Source organism: Cyprinus carpio, chromosome B20 (genome assembly GCF_018340385.1).
Source record: "Cyprinus carpio isolate SPL01 chromosome B20, ASM1834038v1, whole genome shotgun sequence".
In the NCBI taxonomy this organism is placed as follows: domain Eukaryota; kingdom Metazoa; phylum Chordata; class Actinopteri; order Cypriniformes; family Cyprinidae; genus Cyprinus; species Cyprinus carpio.
Window position 1 is genome coordinate 14859124 of NC_056616.1, and position 20021 is coordinate 14879144.

At 36.6% G+C, this 20021-nt stretch overlaps 1 long non-coding RNA gene across 1 annotated transcript; it reads left to right on the top strand.

The window, feature by feature from the left end:
• The first annotated feature begins 276 nt into the window (after positions 1 to 276).
• On the top strand, positions 277 to 19728 carry LOC122141010. The gene is made up of 3 exons (XR_006157478.1): positions 277 to 544; positions 15125 to 15477; positions 19572 to 19728. It is a non-coding gene; the product is annotated as an uncharacterized LOC122141010 (long non-coding RNA).
• The last annotated feature ends 293 nt before the right edge of the window (positions 19729 to 20021 follow it).

Below are 20021 nucleotides of genomic sequence, written 5' to 3' on the forward strand. Positions count from 1 at the left end.
TGATCTAAACACAACTGAAATTCTCTGGAAAATCATTTGCGACAAAGTTATGGTTAAGAAACCTACTACAGTCGCTGAACTGTGGAAGAAAGTAGAAGAGTGGACCAAGATCACACTAGAGCTGTGTGAGAAACTCTGTCTGTTGCAAATGTGCTTAAGTCATTCAAAGCAAGGTATACTTGACCGATGAAAATTAACAATATTTCAGAAACAAATCAATTATTTATAGATTGTTCTCTTATTTCATCTCCACTGTATTTGAGATGGTGAAGTTGAAGCTGAAGGGATGTGATTGTTCTGAAGGCTCGCAGTAGATTTATCCAGTGTTACAGCAGGGTACTGTAAGCCCACTGTTACTGCCTGGGAGTCCCTGGTACAGCACGGAACATCTCTTGTTAAGGCCTCCAGGCTCTCTCACTCTCACACACACCAACACAGCAAAAATGTGCCAATGTGTGCTCGAGAATGCCACAGGCTGGTGTCCTTCCCTCAGTCTCTTATTCCTAACTCTTTCCAACCAGCCCCAAGATGTTCTTCAAGAGCGGTAAGATTTGTTATTTGTTTACTGTTTCCAGCTTAGCCCATGATGGCTCTAATGAAGGGCTAGTTGTGTTGAAAAGATGACTGTACCACAATTGACAACCTGAGAATGAAAGAGGGAGAGAAAGGAAGTATGATCTCACTTCTTTTTCTTACTCTTCTAAAGAATGTCTTTTATACCTCATGCCTTTTATGTTGGTGTGTTTAGTCATATTAGGTATATGGAAAACAGCAGCCAGGCATCATGGGTCTTAATAGTTAATGGCCTGCTATAGGAGGTTGCGGTCAAAGCAGAGCTTAGGAGAGGAAGTCACTGATGTAATACAAGTACAATAGCCTTTGGTTTGGGACTACACTTCTTCTTCTCGTCAGCTGGAGTCGTGAAAAGAGTTTTTGTGACTGAGACTTTCCAGGCTTTGGTGTGGGAAAACCGATCTTACATCAGTTTAGCCACATCACAGGAACCACAGATGCTTAGACGGTGTCCAAAATCTCAACTAATGTAAAGAAACAAGGATTTAAAAGACAGAATTTTTAAACATGCACAGTATTTTTGGTTGAGTTATTGTTTTTACTGTGGCCTAAACTGAGTTATATAAAGTAGAGAGTATTAGTTTAAAAAGTCATGTTTGGGAGTCTAACAGTCTGAGCTGAACTTTAACTGAGGTTTAGATTCTTGTAATGGAACATCACAGACAGTTGAGAATATGGCAGGGTAATGAGAAAGCTAACACATCCTGTACTGCCAAGACAACTTCCTGTTGGTTTTGTTTCCTTTTTGACTAAGGCTTTATATAAAACTTTGCTGACCTCTATGGTTTTAAAAATGCATGTACTACCAACTGTTTGACTTGAAAACATTGTGTAACATTAATGTTGTTGACGTTATTATTGAGAAATTCTTAATATTTTTAAATTATGTGTGAACGACTGAAAACCTTACGAGATTTTTGGCCATTTTGTGTAGCTTCACGGTATTTCAGATAATTTCCATAATAGCCAGCAGAGGGCAGTGTTTGCCAGGGACTGAAATTGCTTACTGGTTCCTTTCTGTCTTAGTGATCTCTAAACACAGAGGTGTCTTCTGATTGGGAGAATAGTGAAAAGTGTTTACAGCCTCATGTTTCTAGTATGGTTTATGCATAAACCTATATTGACATGATACTTTGTTAACTTTGTTACTTTGTTAATATAAAAAAGGTTCCACTGTGTTTTTTGGACATGATACCAGGTTTGGGCATTTACCATGATATTTTTTAAGTATGTTGGTGTACCATTTGAATACAGTGTTATATAAATACTATTCAATTTTTGTATTGCTATCTAAAATGGCACATGTCCAAAAAACATAAGCAAGTTGATTTAAATATTTAAAGATTGTTCAATGATTTTCTGACATATGCACCAAGTCTGCCTTTTAATAGTTGGCTTATAACATCTACGTCATTTAAAGCAATTTTTTGTTCCATCTAAAGGCCTTTGCTAAAGTACACTTGTAAATGACTAATCCCATCTGCTCCTTTAGTACATTCTGTCCCTGCTCATGTACTTTTTTATTCTGCCAGTAATTCATGTCGCTGAAACTCAGAATAACCAGTTAAAAATATTCTATATGTCACTTTAAGGTTCAGCTATGTTACAAAATAGTTGAAGCATTACTGGAATTCGTCCCTGAATGGCAAATGACTAAGACTGTTTGCTTAAAATAGATGTCATATTCATTCAACATCCTCAGAAGCTTATAACACACCATTAGATTTATATTAATATTATATGACTTTGGAATTAGGTGCTTTGAGGCACTGCACATGCTCCAAACTACTGTCGCTGAGGTAAAACCCACTGTTTGTCTCCCAATCTTGGTTTCCTCATTAGGAGTTTGAGGTCAGCGTTTAGAATGTAACCAGAGTACAGTAGTCTGACCTAAATATTCCTCTATAGACCTAAAACCAAACTTTTACTGTTTTCCAGTAAATGGTCCTGTTGAGAGAAAAGAAAAAACCTTAAACCAGCCTAATTAGCTGGTTAAGCTAGTTTCCCTAGACTAGCTAACTTATGGATAGTTCACCCAAAAATTAAAATGCTGTCATAATTACTCACCTTCATGTCTTTCCAAACCTCATAAGACATTTGTCATCTTCAGAACACAGTTTTTTTTTTTTTTTTGAATATTTTATTTCCTTTTTATTTGGAACTTGATGGATGTCATCTGATACAGTATGAATGATAAGTGGTATGAATATAGTGTTATCAGTACAGACTTGATACCAGACATGTCACAAAAAATGACTCACACTAAGCAGTGCTGTATTAATGGGACTTTTGTTTAGAATAAGATTTTGTGCTTAATAAGAGGCATCTGTTATGTGTGAGATGGACATAGAAAACAACTCCCTTCTGACTGGCTTCAGTGTCGTCAGGTTGACCTTTGACCTCTGATCCTTTAGTCTGTCTGTTATTCTCCATATAGCTACCCCTACAGACCTAGACACAGGATGTAACTGATAGAATAGAATGTGTATTAATATAAAAAAAAATAAAAAAAAAAAAGAAAAAATAATAAAATAAAAAAAAAAAGAATGTTAAAGCGATAGTTCACCCAAAAACGAAAATTTTATGTTTATCTGCTTACCCCCAGGGCATCCAAGATGACGGTGACTTTGTTTTTTCAGTAGAACACAAATTATGATTTTTTTGCTTCAGGCGTTGCAGTCTCTCAGCAGTACAATGCTTGGCAATGGTAACAGAATCTATGAGAGAAAAAAAACATGCACAGAAAAATCCAAATTAAACCCTGCGGCTCGTGATGATACATTGATGTGTAAAGACACAAAACGATCGGTCTGTGCAAGAAACTGAACAGTATTTATTTCCTTTTTTTACCTCTGATTCACGCAATGTTCAAACTGTTAGAACTCTTGTGAACACACTTCACAGCAGCCTGTATAATCTTCTTCTTGTGGCTTTATGGCACCTACCGCCACCTATCTCTCAAGTGGACCATTGACACTCCTGATTGAGATTGTAGATAGAGTGTTAATGGGCCATTTGAGATATAGGCTGAATCAGAGGTAAAAAATAAAAATACCTTTATAAAAACTGTTCAGTTTCTTGCACAGACCGATCGTTTTGTGTCTTTACACATCAATGTATCATCACGAACCGCAGGGTTTAATTTGTATTTATCTGTGCATGTTTTTTTCTCTCTCTCATAGATTCTGTGACCATTGCCAAGCATTGTAAAGCTGAGACACTGCAACGCCTGAAGCTAAAAATCATAATTTGTGTTCTACTGAAGAAACAAAGTCACCTACATCTTGGATGCCAAGGGGGTAAGCAGATAAACATCAAATTTTAATTTTTGGGTGAACTATCCCAAACTAGTCATTTAAAACACAACAAACTCTCACAGAAGCATTTGCCAAATTTCCAGGAGATGCATGACAAATGAACACATTTTGTGTTCTAAATTAAGCTCAAAATATCAAAATTGTTTGATCTTTTTTGACTGGAAGGAATTATAGTCTAATGCTAAAAATCTTTGCTCATCCTACACTACACGATTTTTAGAAATCTGTCAACTCTGACTGCCCAAAACCTGCAGACTGGCTTTGACTTTTAGTAACTAATGTTGTATAGGAGTATGATGTATAACGTTGAGTATAGGAGCATGGACGTCCTTAAAATCAACATTTTATGATCATTTTATGAAGCACATCATCATTTTATGAAGCACAATACACAAAAAGTATTCTATTTGCTTCGCAAAATTATGATTGAACCATTGATGTCACATGTGACTGTTTTAACAATGTCCTTAGTATGTTTCTGTGCCTTGAAAGTGGTAGTTGCTTTGTTGTATATGGAGTGTCAGAAAGCTCTCAGATTTCATCAAAAATGCCTTAATTTGTGTTCTGAAGATGAACGAAAGTCTTTGGGGTTTGGAACAGCATGAGGGTGGGTAATTAATGACAGAATTTTCATTTTTGGGTGAATTTTCTTTTTTAAATGTGTCCAAACCATTTAATCCAGTGTTGCTATTGCAGTATATAAACAATACTAAATAAAACTGAAAAAAATAAAACAGCAAAAAAATAATAATAATAATAATAATAATAATAAAAGTAATATACAATATAAATAATATATGTTCCCCTTCCCCCCTTTTCATTGTGGACTTGAGAGCAGAACTCAGTTTCATTTGTCTTTGATTCCTGAATCCCACTGAGAGCTGGGCCAAATGCACCAGAGTGTTCTGCCAGCCATATTTTTAGACACTGTGCCAGCCCACGGGAAATAGATTTCTGTATTTATCTTTATCCAGAGGGAAAGGAAATAACTGCAAACCAAAAAGCTACAACTCTAGTTTGAAACGTACATTCCTCTACTGCCCAATAAAACGGTTCCAGCTAGGATTCGTTTACAGGGCGGATTCAAGGGGCTCCTCCACAACACATTCTGTCAAATTCATTAAAACCTCCACAGAATGCAAACTTTACTTTGGAGCGATCGCGTTGTCCGTGTTGTAGCAGCTCCATGTGTGCAGATGCTGTGTATTTGCTTATGAAAGGGCATATTTGAGCTCTGTAAAAAATACAGTTCACATCTTGCCTCAGGCCTCAAGCCTTGGTACTTGAAGGACAGGACCTTTGAGTTAAGTTTAGGATGAGGGTTAGTCTACTACACAGTGTTTTTGAGTCTGGCAACATGGCCTCAGAATGGTCAGGATTCCTCTCAGGTCTGCAAGGAATGTGGAACATTTGATGTGCCAATGCTAGTGACGCACACGACTGACGGCAAACATTTCCTTTCACCTGTCCATTTCCCTTCAGGCTGGGGTCCTGTGCAGAAAAAAAACATGTTGGATGGCATCATTTTATTGTATCTTGTTCAGGGGACTCAGCGTTGGAATTTATCTTGGATTAGGGAGTTAAATGACTCGTGTATTTCATGTTCGGCTGGCTGAACTGCACCACATAGTGCCAGAAGAAATCACGGCATATTGCGTCAAAGCAAACAGAAAAACGAACAGAAATGAATGATGTAAATCAGGTCCACCCTGCCAAATGAGTGACATCAACTTTGCCAGAGTAAACCATTATGGCCCATGTTACCATGTCAGCAGACACTGTTTGTTTTTAAAATCGCATGGTGGAAACTCAAAACACAGAGCGCTGCTGAGCTGTTGTCCATGCAAAACCAGCTTACTTTCCACTTCCAGACAATATCACTTTCAGACTCGGGACCCAAATGCCCTGAGTTCAGTGCCTTAGGGCAATATTAACAAATACCACTTTTCCTTTTCCTGTTCTCCATCATGGTAAGAACTGCATCTAACATTAGGCCAGACACAGCACTGCCTTGACCAGGAAAATGCTTTAAAAAGACAGTTCAGCCATAAATGAAATTGCTGTCATCATTTGCTCACTCTGATTTTGTTCCATATACTTTATTTCATCCATGGAACACAAAAAGAGAAGGTTTGTAAACTGTCAGTGCTGCTTTCTTGCATACAATTTAAGTGGATGACGACCAGAGGAAATTAAGTTTCAAAAAGACTGGCAAAAAAGGAATAATAAAAGAAGTTTATATGTGTGAACTATTCTGTCTTTGAAGCCATACAATAGCTTTCTATAAGAAAGAAACTGACATTTAAGTATAAAAATCTTGGACACAATTTTCTTAACTGTATAAAACAGTAAACTATTCCTTATATCTGGAATACACTGTACAACTCTTTCCTATTTTTATTTTTTTGTTTGTTTGTTTATTTGTTTTTTCTGTAAGATTTCTTTTTTGACATTTTTGCCTTTATTATGATAGAAAAGATCAGAGCTGACAGGAAGCAAAGTGGGAGAATGATAGGGGGCAGGATCGGGCAAATGGCTTTGAGTTGGGATTCGAACTCGGGACGCCTGTAGCGCAACAGATTCCCAGATTTTTGCCCTAGTTACTGAAAGTCAAAGCCAGTCTGCAGGTTTTGGGGAGTCGGAGTTGACAGATTTCTGAAAATCGTGTGGTGTATGGTGGGAACAGATTTCTAGGCTTGGACTATGATTCCTTCCAATCAGAAGAGATCAAATATGTTTGATATTTTGAGCTGATTTTAGAACACACGCATCTCCTAGGCAAATGCTTCTGGGAGAGTTTGTTGTGTTTTAAACAACTTAACTTTCCTTTATATTCTATTCTATTCTATACTATACTATTCTCTTCCATCAGTTATGTCCTGTGTCTAGGTCTGTAGGTGTAGTTACATGGAGAATAATGGACAGACTAAGGGATCAGAGGTCAAAGGTCAACCTGACGACACTGAAGCAGAAAAAAGTATTTTTCTATGTCCATCTCACACATATAAGATGGCTTTTATTAAGTACAACATCTTATTCTAAACAAAAATCCCATTAATACAGCACAGCTTAGTGAGTGTAATTTGTTGTGGCATGTCAGGTAGTAAATCTATACTGATAACACTATATTCATTCAACTTATCATTCATACTGTTTTGGTTTGCATCCATCAAGTTCCAAATAAAAACGCAAACAATCAAGTGAAATGAAGTTCTTTTTTATATATAAAATCTATATATATATAAAATCTAAAAGTCAGTAAAAACAGACACTAAAGCTGCTTTCTGACCCCTGAGCTTTCCAAAGAGCCCTGTTCTAATAACACATATTCATGGTTCCCAGATGGACACACTCTCTCACACTCATACACACAGATTCCCCCACAGCATAGCATTTATTGACTCACAGCATACTGTTACTTTCGTCATGTAACGCCTCCAAACTCACGCAGGCTCCTCCATTTCCGTTTTGTGGTTGTTTCCCATCTCTCTTACCTCCGTCCAGACAGATTTAACAGAAACGCAGACAGGCTAGAGTGATCACAATTGCGTGTCTGAGGAAGTGAGGTGGCATTATGTGTGAATTCGACAGGTGAGTGTGTGCGAATACTGTACGTCTCACTTACATCCTGGGCAAACAGGGACGGATCGCAAAAATGCTCCCTGAGCTCAAACCGTAGTTGTGAACCGGGCCTATTTACAGACGCTTCGTTCATTCGCCACAAAGCGTTGTTTCTCCTCGCAAACCAGTTTGAGCCGACCCCACTGCTGGACATAGCTTCAGCATCAAAAGATATTTTTAATAAAGTGGTCAACAGCAGTTGCGCAAACATTCTAAAGTAGCTTACGAAAACAGCCGCTCGAACGGCCGTAGAGAGAGAAGCCTTCTTATGTCCGCTGGAATGTTCGTAGGGCCCCGTTTCACCACCCTCACAGACACAGGGGCTCTTTGTAACCATTCACTGACCACACAGTACACCAGATCGCTCTGGAATTCTGGGGTTGTTTGTCCTGCAGCATGCAGGACCTGTTTATTTTCTTTGACATTTTTCAATACAGTATGTACTATTGGAGTTTGTCTAGCTGTCACAGTTAATCCTGTGAACCTTATGAAGTAAAATTAGAAATAGACTTTATTGAGTTTCTGAAGTTAGTTAGGAAAATGTTTGCCTTTAATTTTGAAGTTCAAGTTTAGCTGCGTTGAATATGGCGACCTGCTTTTAACAGCTCCAGAGGTGATGAGGAGAAATCTGTGTGACATTTCAGAGCTCTCACGGATGTTGTGTGTGGTATGGGCAACATTGTGGGATTATTACAGTAGTTTACATTTCCCTAAAACAATGAAGCAGTGTGAGGGTGAAAAAAAAAATAGTCAACCGGAAAAAGAGTGTTTTCTAACCTTTAATGCCCTCATATTTTCAAAAAATCTCCTTTAAATCTTGAACACGAGAAAATGATTAGAGGGCCCCTGTCGGGCCTAATGCGGGTCATTCACTGACGGATAGACTCCAGAAGTTGGAGAGATACCAAGAGTTATCCAAGGTGAACATATAATTTATACACACATACATACACCTTGCATATAATTAGTATTTTGTTTTAAAACTCATAATTAACCATAATTATTTACCCAACCTGAATTATCTTTCATTTAACTAATTTGTGGGTGTATTTGGCATGTTGCAATAAACTAATTTTTATTATCTAAGAAAGTTTATGTGTGTGTGCGTGTGTGTACATATATATGAACATAATAGCAAATATAAAAGAAGATAAAACATTAAAATTCATGGAAATTAAATGCATTAATTAAAAGTTGACTTTAAATGTGTATAGACTGATTTGATTATATAACTCGTCATAAAATCTTAAGTACTTTGGAATGTAAATAATCTTTCCTAATCCTGATTACTTATGAAGTATGACTTCCAGGTTTATTTTCTGTAAATGACTTCAAATCACATGTAAGATGTATTGCTTCTCTGTGCCTTTGAAATAAACGCAGACATCTGGTGACGGAATCGTTGGTATCCGAGGTGTCTGGGGCAGTGAATAACTATTGAATGACATCTAAACAGAGTTGCTCTGATGCAAGGCCTGTTTTAAACTTCACCCATGATGTACGCCTTAATGTCACATACCTCTCTTCCTCAGTTCCTTTGGCAGCCTAAACAATTACAATGACTTCACCCCCTCTCGAGTTCTGCCATAATAATAGCAGGGTATGTGTGTGTGAGTGTCTGCACATCCTGGAAGCAGTCTGTTTGTTTTATTTGAACTGCATTAAGTGGGGCTAATATTTGGAACAGTGACTAACCGATCTATGATTAAAGAATGCAGGGCTTTTTGTCCACGCTGTTACTGTGTGGACTGCGATTTGGAGAATTATCCCATTTCCCAAGCTTTCCATTCAGCACTGCGCCAAAGACGTTTGAAACAGCACGTACTCTAATCATGGTAGAACTTCGGTTGGGTTTCATTCCACAAAGAGTATGATAAATTAAACCCTTTGATTTATGAAGAAAAAACTAATTCCACAAAAATGTGTTAGCTACTTGTTTTTCATCTGGCTATGTAATGTACTCCCATCTGGTTTAGTCAGATCAGGCTCTACATGTATTTTTCAGGAACTCAGGGTTAAGAGGTCGCAGAGTTATTGAACGCACGGTTATCTCTGGAAATGAACGTGTGGGAGAAAACATGTTTTTAAGAGATTAAAATAGTTTCTCTTTTCTGCCTATCAGAGAGAGCAGAGGTAAAGTGTCCACACAGGGAGGCCGTAAATCACTCTCCCAAAGTCGGAATGTCCCTTTTCTTGGCAAACAGTACACGCTGTAGTGCAAACAGTTCTGGCATTTACTACGCAGATTTTTACCCGATTGTGCCAAACTGTAAAAAAAAAAAAAAAAAAAAAAAAACGGCATTTATCATGTCAAAAAAATACTCAGGCCCTGCATGCTTATGTTTGCCCACTGGGGCCTGTCCTGTCTGAGCTTATCAGGCTGGGTCAGCGTTTATTCAGCATTATCCACCCTTTTCATTACCTACATCAAAAACATACAGTATGACCTTAAAAACAATAAAAATAAAATAAAATAAATATTTTATTGCACGATACTATAATGTACTAAAATAACTAAACCACTGAAAATATATAGATATTTAAAATTATTTACAAACTGATAACTAAAACTTTGAATACAATTAAAAAGAAACTGCATGTCTGAAACTGGGAGATTTTCTGTGCCACTCTGTAACATTGCTGAATGAGGTGCAAGCCCCAGGAGTTCCCAGATGAAAGTTATGTGTTTCAGTAACGTCGGTGGTTTACAAGCTCAGGGATCAAACTATAGGCTGGACGAATGGGTGGTGGTGAACTCACGGCATTACTGTTTTTATATTCTCACCCTCTTCCCAAGGCTCCAGTTATTAAACTCAAAACAGATGAGACCCAGACCTGACTTCTAGCCACCTTTTTATCTTGATCCCCAGGCACTGAGATATAAATCTGAAATGCACAAGTCTCAGAGGATGCAGAGTGGGTAATTCCCAAGTTTTCTGCTGACCTCTATTCAAGGTGTGCACCTCTGAAACAATGACTTCAACATGGAGGTGGATACACACACACACAAAGTAGCTGTGAAAAAAAAAAAAAAAAAAAAAAATCAGGTCAGCAGCTTTACAGAGATTTTACCCAAAGCCACAGAGATTATGAGAGGTGGGTCTGGATGTTGGGACTGCACACACCTTATGATTCACATTTTCTATTAAGAATATGCATATTTACCAACTAAATAATAAGCAAAAGCAGTAGTAAAAATAAGAAAATAAGTAATAAAAATAAAACAAAAAAGTAATCATAAAACAGTAGAAAAATAGTACCCATATTTTAAAATTAATAATATATATAAATGTATTTATGTACAATGCAAAAGCCTCTAAATGCTGTCTGAAATTTTCATCTAAAATGAGCATTTTTATCAAGCTGCTATGTTTAGGTTCAGTAATTTTACTCTAATAGCAATGTATAGATCCTTTTCTAAACAATTAAAGTGAAATAACTGAACATAAATATATATTATGTAGGGCCAGGTAAAAATTCTTATTTTAGAAGAAAATTTCAGAAGGCATTTAGAGACTTTTGCATCTGAACTATTCATATATATATACAGTGCATTAAGAAAGTATTTAGATCCCCTTCACTTTTTTCAAATGTGTTATGTTGCAGCCATATACTACAATTGTTTAAATTCTAAAAACTGGATTTTAGAAATGTCTGCAAATTTGTAAAAAAGAAAAAAATTAAATATCACCTTTACATTTGCCTTACTTCTGTGCCCTGACCTTTCAAAACTTGCCGTTTGTGTTCTTATAACAAAATCTTTTTTCAGCTTCAGATAGTGACTGATATATCAGCCTTTAATTGCCAAGCCAAAGACGACCAACACAATGCAAGAGAGTAACGTCATTGCATTACAACAGCTACTGTAAGTTCATAAGTTCAGAGTGCTATCTGGTCATTCTCTGAATCTGACCTACTTGAGCTCACAAAAATACATGTGTCATTGCATCATAAGAATCTAAATGTGTTTAAAGTGACCTGAAGGCCTGAACTCTTGACACAAAGCAGAATAACCATGACGCAACCCACACACATTGTGTCTTTGTAATGGCCATGTTACTAATAACAGCACAGCATAAATGTACTTGTACAGACAGTTCAAGAAGACCCGACATCTGCACTGTGGCCTGCCAGTGTCCTTGCTTTTGCAAGTGTGTGAGCGAGACGACTTCTTTGGTGGTTGTTTCCGCCACCCACCGCCGCCGTGTGTGGCTGAGGAAGCCTCAAGACCTCCAGCATGTTCTTGGAACTGTTGCTTAGTAACTAGTGACATGCTTAGGATAAATAAGTAACTAAAATGAAAGCATAGTGCTAATATGACAACAACAGTGGTTTGGCCTGCATGAAACGCACTCTTGTTGGCATCACTATTGATAAACTATACACTCAAGGCTCATGTGGCCTTCCTGCTCCCTTTCAATCTCTGCGTCATCATACCACACACAGGTTTACACAGATACTAAAACCCATACTGCTATTAGGCAAAATGACCAACAGACGCAATCACACATATGCAAAACCCATTAGCACTTTTGCCAGTAATGTTACGATATATGGTTTTTACCCAAAGTGGTTTCAGGATAAAACCAAAGCAACATTTCCCTGCTATTATTCAGTCAGTCATGTGTAAAAAAGCCAGACCTGCTGTTTAGAATGCGACCAACTTACCACCAGCAAAGATAGGCTATATTAATCATTCTATGGTGATTTTGCTGCAGGCTGCCTAAACAGACAGTAACGCATGCACATGCTGCAGCAGACAGAAGCAGACATCTGTTGTGCATCCCCTGTGTGGGCCGATGGTTTCAGGTCAGGTTAGTGATGTAACGGATGTGAGCAGGAACTGTTCATTCATAGAGAGCTGATGCCTTGGGGTCTTAAGACTCTAAAAATAGCTCTGTTTAGATTCAGCCGACTGACTGAGGAATCTCTTCTTTATTTTTATTAGTCTGTTTCGACCTCCCCTGCTGAGTTCCTTCTCTTTTCTTCCGTTCTTGCCCTCATCTGTTTCTAAGACTATGTACAGCTGAATATAAAAAGACATTAATTTAAAAAAGGTTTGTGAATTTCTGTATTCAAAAACGATGCGAAACTTTGAATTGAGTTAGCAAACAGGTTGGAGAATTTAAATATAATAGAAAAAAAAATGGAAATTCTAAAAAAAAAAATGTTTATGCACAATTTAACTAGAAGAGAAGTTTGGTCAAGACAAGTTTAAAAGGAAAAAGTTTAAAAATCTATTATGTTTGAAATTTCATTGGCTTTATGGATAAAATTAACAACAAAAACAATGAATGACAGAAACAATGAACCATAGAAATAATGAATGAATGAAAAATACAATCAAACGATGGATTGAAGGATGGATAGAATGACTAACAGACAGACAGATGGATAGGTAGTTGGACTGACAGATATACAAACGATAGGTAGAACGATAGGCAAAGTGTCAAAATGTACAGACAGAACAATAGATAGAATAAAAGATAGGCCGATAAAATGATAAACAGACAGATAGAAAGATGTGGATGGATGGATGGATGGATGGATGGATGGATGGATGGACTGACTAAAAGGTACAGTAGAACAATAGGCAGATCTTTGGATAGACAGGTAGAATGATAGACAGAATGAAATATAGATAGAACTATAGGCAGAGTGACAGATAGACAGAGGCAAGCATGCAGGGGATGGATGGATGGATGGATGGATGGATGGATGGATGGATGGATGGATGGATGGATGGATGGATAGATAGATAGATAGATAGATAGATAGATAGATAGAGTAGAGTTATTTAAAAAATAAATAAATAAACAATTATATAAAAAGATAGATAGATAGATGCCTACACTGCCTGCCAAATAAATGAATATAAAAAATAATATGAATGTAAAAAGTGTATACTGTATGTATGGTTTATAGAAATCGTTGCATGTGTGCAAACCAAGAAATCCTAATGTGAGAGAGTATGTGATCTATTCAGGTGTTTACAGATCACAGAAGCAGTCTAAAAGTTTCATCTGTGACCTTTAACCTGTGTTGAAGGTGAGGAAGTGTTGAGTGAATGGTGTGGAAGTGCTCAATGAGGGGTGTGTGAGGAGTACTGGGTCGTTAAAGCAGCAGTCTAGCCGTACGCCACACAGCTCTAAGCTTCCCATAAGGCAGGAAATTCCTCCTATGGGCCGTTCCACACCTGCACAAACATATCGTGCCATAGCACGAGCGAAACTCTACTACTGACACCCAAACAGGTCATGCAAACCACACAGACTAGATTTAAGATATGTCTGCACTTTATTCTCACTCATGTAAACACACACAATGATTATGAAGGTCCTAAGAGAGTGAATGTATGCATTTTATGCAGTAGAGTTTAAGAAAATTAATACATTCATCTTCTTTGCCATTACTGAATAATTGCTATATACACTATAAATTCTATATTATGTATAATACATGGTTCACTGCAAAATTAACGTTCTTGAATTTATTCACCCTGATGTCAAAAGACTTTCTTTATTCCATGGAACACAGAAAATGATTTCTATGAATATCCTGGCCATTCTTTTCAATATAATGAAAGTAAATGAGGACTGGGGCTGTCAAGCTTCAAAGTGATAAGAACTAACAATAAGGCTATCATAACAATATTTCATATGACTCATGCACTAAGTCTCCTGAAATCATATGATAGGTTAGTGTGATGAACAGACTAAATTTTTCACTGAAAATCTTGGTATCTGCCCTAGGTCTCCTTGGTAAGTTCATGTGTTAAATGGTGATGTCTGATTTCTGAATAGATCATTCTTTTAAAGCAGATCTTTCAACAGATCAATCCATTCAGTTCACAAAACCTGATTGATTCATTCACAAATTGGATTTGGTTTCTCAAGTTTAACTCACTGACTCTGTTCTGTTTCTCACACAAAGCTATGGTTGAAGATTTGTTAATATAGTGTTCAAGTAGTATGCAATATGTCATGTCCTTTTTGAATCTTAAAAACCCCAATCCACATGCTCTGCATTTGCACAGAAAAGAGCAACCAGCACATTATTCAAAATATCTTCTTCTTCAGAAAAAAAATCATACAATTTGGAATGACATGAAAGTGAGCAATTGATGTCAATTTTAATTTATGGGCAAACTATACCTTAAACTTCATCTGCTATAGTATATCTGTAATAAAGCTGACCATGTGAGCTAAAATTTTCTTGTTTTAAAACACATATACAATTAAAGAAATTATATACGGAGGGAAAAAGTACCATGTTCTAACAGTACCAACGTTTCTTTCTTTCTTTTGCTTTTTATTTAAATTTGACCTGTCAGTCAAACCATGACATTATTGTCTTTACATCATGTCAAATGTTAAAATGAATTTGCTGGCTGGTAAAATTAAAAAGCCGTAACACACCAAGATCCTGCAAAAATGTGTTTTCAAATTCTGAAACATAAACACTGCTTGCTATTTTCCTTCAAATAATTTGCTATCAGGCTATGCCTCCGTCTCCTGCTCCCTTCTATATATTTTTTTTCTGTTATTTTTTTCCCCCTGTAGGCCATGCTGTGAGTTATTAAGGCACTTGGGTCTGTCTGGTTTTATTTCCAGAGTCTCGTTTTTCTTCAGCAACAGCAGCTGGAAACAGTGCCGCCTGACACATTGCCAGCTCTCACCGACTGGTTCCTCTGCTTCCCTCTGACAGGAGCAAAGGCTACGGCCCAATGCTTACTCAGAAACAGAGACCCTGAGGTACCAGACATAGTGAGATGGAAAGGATATAGGGATTCCAGACGTGTCTCAAGATCAGGAGACACTACAGTATGGACCTAAGTGGGGGCTGGACCTCCACTACATGAACAAATGTTAACCAAACAGCATCAAGTCCTATCTACTGCAATACGGAGTGATCGACATGCTGGCTTGGGAAACAAGCATTGCTTCATCATTAAGTAATGTACAACGTAAGTTAAGATGTTCTTAAGAGCATGATTTGTAATTGTCTCAGAAATCCAGCTTAAGTCTTTTATTAACATTCCCTCTGATTCTGTCTGGCCTGTGGATGCAGGGGTGTGTGAGTGTAGCAGTGAGTGAGTTTATGGTGAGAGAAGTCAACAGCGAGCTGTGAGAATGAGTGGAGAGCAAACACACATGCAGTATACTAACATCACTTCAGACGTCATCAGGACCAAACATGAGAAAGTGAAAAACCCCTGTCTCACCAAAATGTCAAAAGTAAATGGTCCGATAAAGACAAGTTACGCATCAGTACAACAGTATGGGATCAGTATGGGATATTTGAATAAAGAATTGGAGAACTACAGGCACAGCTGTATGCATTTTTACTGTAGAGTTCATTGAGTTAATCATATATACCTTGTAAAATTAATATTAGGGCAATATGACAATACATAACATAAAAAACACATTAACATATTTCTTTGCTTCTTGTCTAAATAAAAATTAAATGTAGTATTTTATAAAAGAAAAGTATTGTATAATGTATAAAAATTGTATATTGTATAAAAATAAATAGTGTGAATTGTATATGTAAATTGTATTTTTAAGTTGTATAAATGTAGAAAATACCTTTAAAATAAAAGGCACATAAAATTGCTATTTAGCTTTTTCATTTATTTTAGTTTTTGTAATATTTGTAACATTTCAGTTAGTTGTAATATTTAATATTATATTTTATATATTAAATGTAATATTTACATTATTTTATTCTAGCGTTATTTCAGTAAATGAAAACAAATTTTAATAGTTTGAGTTTTAGTTACCAAAAACACTGATTGACTTCTAAATCCACTTTTTCAATGTGTAATCAAAGCTTTACTATGAATTATCTTCATCTTCAAAAATTACTGATGCAATTAATTGTGATTATGTGTGGTGCAATTGTGATTCATCAGATTAAAAAATGTATAATGTATGTAATTAATTGTGATTATGTGTGATGCAACTGTGATTCATCAAATTAATTAGTCAATCAGAATATCACACAATTAATTAGATTACTTTTTTACAGCCTTAATAAATTTTACTTCAACTTAAGGGTTTGTCTCCATTCCCATTGTTGTTTGTAATATATCCAGAGATTACATGGAAACAAAGTGATAGACAAGGTATAGGAACACCACTTTAAAAAAAAAAGATAAGTCAAGAGAAAACACAGCATCTTATTTTCCTTCTTTAAAAAAACTTGCCTATAGAGGTTTTAGCAACTTTCCAGAATGTTCAAAAGCATAAGTGTTGGAATGCCTGGACACAGGAGAATTCTGGGGCTGTGAATACAGTAGGCCCTCAGTGTGGATCTTGAGCAACAGGACCCCCTGCATCACTATATACAATCACACAGTCAAGTCAGTACCCAGCATCAAACGGTCAACCCTCTTTAAATCTTCCATGTGTACACATTTCCAATCCTCTGTTGCAAACAAATCAACACATAAACCACGTCTCGCTTTCTAAAATACAAAGACAACTACCTGTAGAGAACAATGCGCACTGAACAAATCAATGATCTGATTTGAAACTTAGTCTCAATACTTTAAATAATCCTCAATTGCTAATTGTTTTTAAAAATCTGCTGAACAAACTGCCACCAGCTATCAAGAACAGGACAAACTGTGTCCAACCCTAAAGCTTCACGTCATTTTGAGCTATTTCCAGAGCATAAATCTCAGGCTTTTAGCACCATTACACATATATGCACGCAAGAAAACAGGCAATTTGATTGAACCATGGGAGATCCTAAACAGAAACAGACCTGCTTTTCACAAGCTCACGCAAATTTTACATAACTCTCACCTAAGTGCCATAGGTTAAATCTTGCTGGAGGGAGAAAAACCCCCTCGTGAGGCCCTAAGATAAAAAAAAAAAAAAAGAAAGAAAGAAAAAACATACTGGTTTTATGAGTTGCTTTTATATTGTAGGGTCATATTAGTATTACCTGTAGCTTTAGTGCTCAGTTGTGACATCCACTGTCACATATTCACTTTGACTACATTACCTTTTCTCCTGGATCTTTACTAGATTCCACATTCTCAGCGAGAAAAAGAAGAACAAACTGTAGTGCACAATGATAGATTTTGATGAGACTGTAGGAGGAACTCGGGGGGGGGGTTGATTTTTGCAGACCACTGACTAGCCCGTGGCGTATGTTTAGTGAAGGTAAAAGAATACTGTTTAGTATGAGTCATGCCCAGACAGACAGTGCTGCTCTCAGGGGCTCCTTCACTGACACAGACAATACTGCTCTGCATCCAAATGGATGTCTGCCAGACACATCAGCCAGATAGATCCAGATTCCAAACAGGCCATGTAATCCACCCGTTTTCCTTCGTCCCTGGCTTTTGCTGAAAAAGCAACACAAATAATCAGAGCCAAGCTGTATAAATGACAGATTCACTTACATGACAGTCTCAGGGGGCTTTAAAAAATAGTTATATGTTTTATTAGTATTATTTATTAATTCATTAATTAAAATGTAATACATATATATTTTTTTTTGGACTGACCAAATTTGTGCGTTGGAATCAATTAATTCTTTCAGCGTTTTACACACACACACACACACACACACACACACACACACACTTTTTTTACATAATAAAGAAATATAATAGTTTTTTTAAATAGTTCAAATGATTTAATGGTTATGACATTTCTGCTGGGTTTAAACAAACATTTGCGAGAAAGAAGTTTTGTTGAGGTCTAAATTCACAGCTATGTGAGTGTCAGTGGAATGTGCACATAATTATTCAGCTTTGTTTGACTGTGAGGGAAAACGCACCTGTGACTAAACATGACTGACCTCCAAAACCCCGGGTCAAATGCAATGGGTCAAAAGAACTATCTCTGTTTCCTCATCTCAGTGAATGTGATGAAACTTCACTCATCAAGTGGAAAGTTTGATTCCCTTGAGTTGAGACACAATATATTTAGAACTTTTCCATTCCAGGAAAAAAAAATAAAAATATCATGAAGAGCAGCGGGTAAACTAGTGACTTCACTATTACATAATAATTACATAAAAATTACATAATAACTTATCCACTATTATCTAACATCAGAATTATCCTACTATTATTTATTTTTCTTAAAACCACATTACTGATTAAACTTTTCCATTTTCTATTATCCACATATCTATTTTGGAGGCAAAAATGCAGCCTCCTGAACTAAATTAAGACATAAAACCTATAATTTATGTCACACATTTAGAGCTGATGGGGAGTTAATTCTATAGCTAGCATCTATGTCTATAATTATCTATAATTATTCAATTGCAGAGCCATATGATGACATCTCGCATTTCACTTAATTTGTTAGTAATTTGTAAATTAAGACTCACAAACTTAAGTACACATCCCAAAGTTTATCATGTAACCAATGAACACACAATGAACGTAACTTTCAAAGGTCACATTTACCATTGTTCAGTGAATTTTCACAGGCAGAATTTCAATAGAAATCCACAAGAATGAGAATTTTGCAAGAGGGTGAAAGATTATCCCAATTTTGCTAAAGTTTCTGATCAACAGAAAGCTGCTTGGTTCGAAAGTGACTTCTGTGTGAGCTGTGCTTAATACATTGTTTCAAAATGACAATAAACAATGCTACTTTTTGCTGAGAAATGGACCAAATTTGCAAATGTGATCGCACCTTAAGTGTTTTGATATCAGGAGCTACATTATGTTCGTTCAAGTCTTTCAACTTTCCTGTTTTGCCTTTAGAAATCTTCAAAGTATGTTTATGGTCAATATGAGCTGAAGTTAATCAGACATTGCCAGGAAGATCTGAGAGGTGATATTACCACTGGAATGAGGGTGTTCAAAACAAAACTATTACAAAGAGCCAGCATACTTGGACAATGACTCAAAAAACTCAAGGGTGGGTCTCTGGGTGTTTGTTATTTTGCAGAAAACATGCTATGCAATACCCTTTTTCAAAGGCTCATGATCAGTCAAGGCTGAGTGACCACACTGCATTAAGACTTTCACCCGGTTACACCCTTAAGACATACAATCAAGCCTGTCTTCTCTTTCCACAGGTCTGGGTTTTTAGCCTATCACATCTCATCTGATTCAGCAGCAGTGAGGTGGAGCTCTAATCTGAGCTGTGGCACAAATGTGCAACATCAGCTAATAAAGTTCAACATCTGAACCAGCATCTGTATCAGATTTGGGTCAGCTGCGTAGACTAAACAGGTGTCGGTTTTTCTTGCTCTTATGATTTTCAGTCTGAGAAAGATTCAGAAGGTGTTCAGCGTTATGACTACAGTTTCAGATGTTTAATGCTGACATCGCTATTTAAGCATGATGTCATTGTGTAACACTGGGTTGAAGTTCTGCCAAGCTTTAAGCATGATATAACTGAGATTTTTATTGTATTGTCATAACTATGCATGATATAAACAGGAAGCCAAAGGAAATGCATGAAGTCACTAAAATGAGAGTATCTGTGTACTGTAGAGGTCATATGCAATTTATCATGTGTGTTT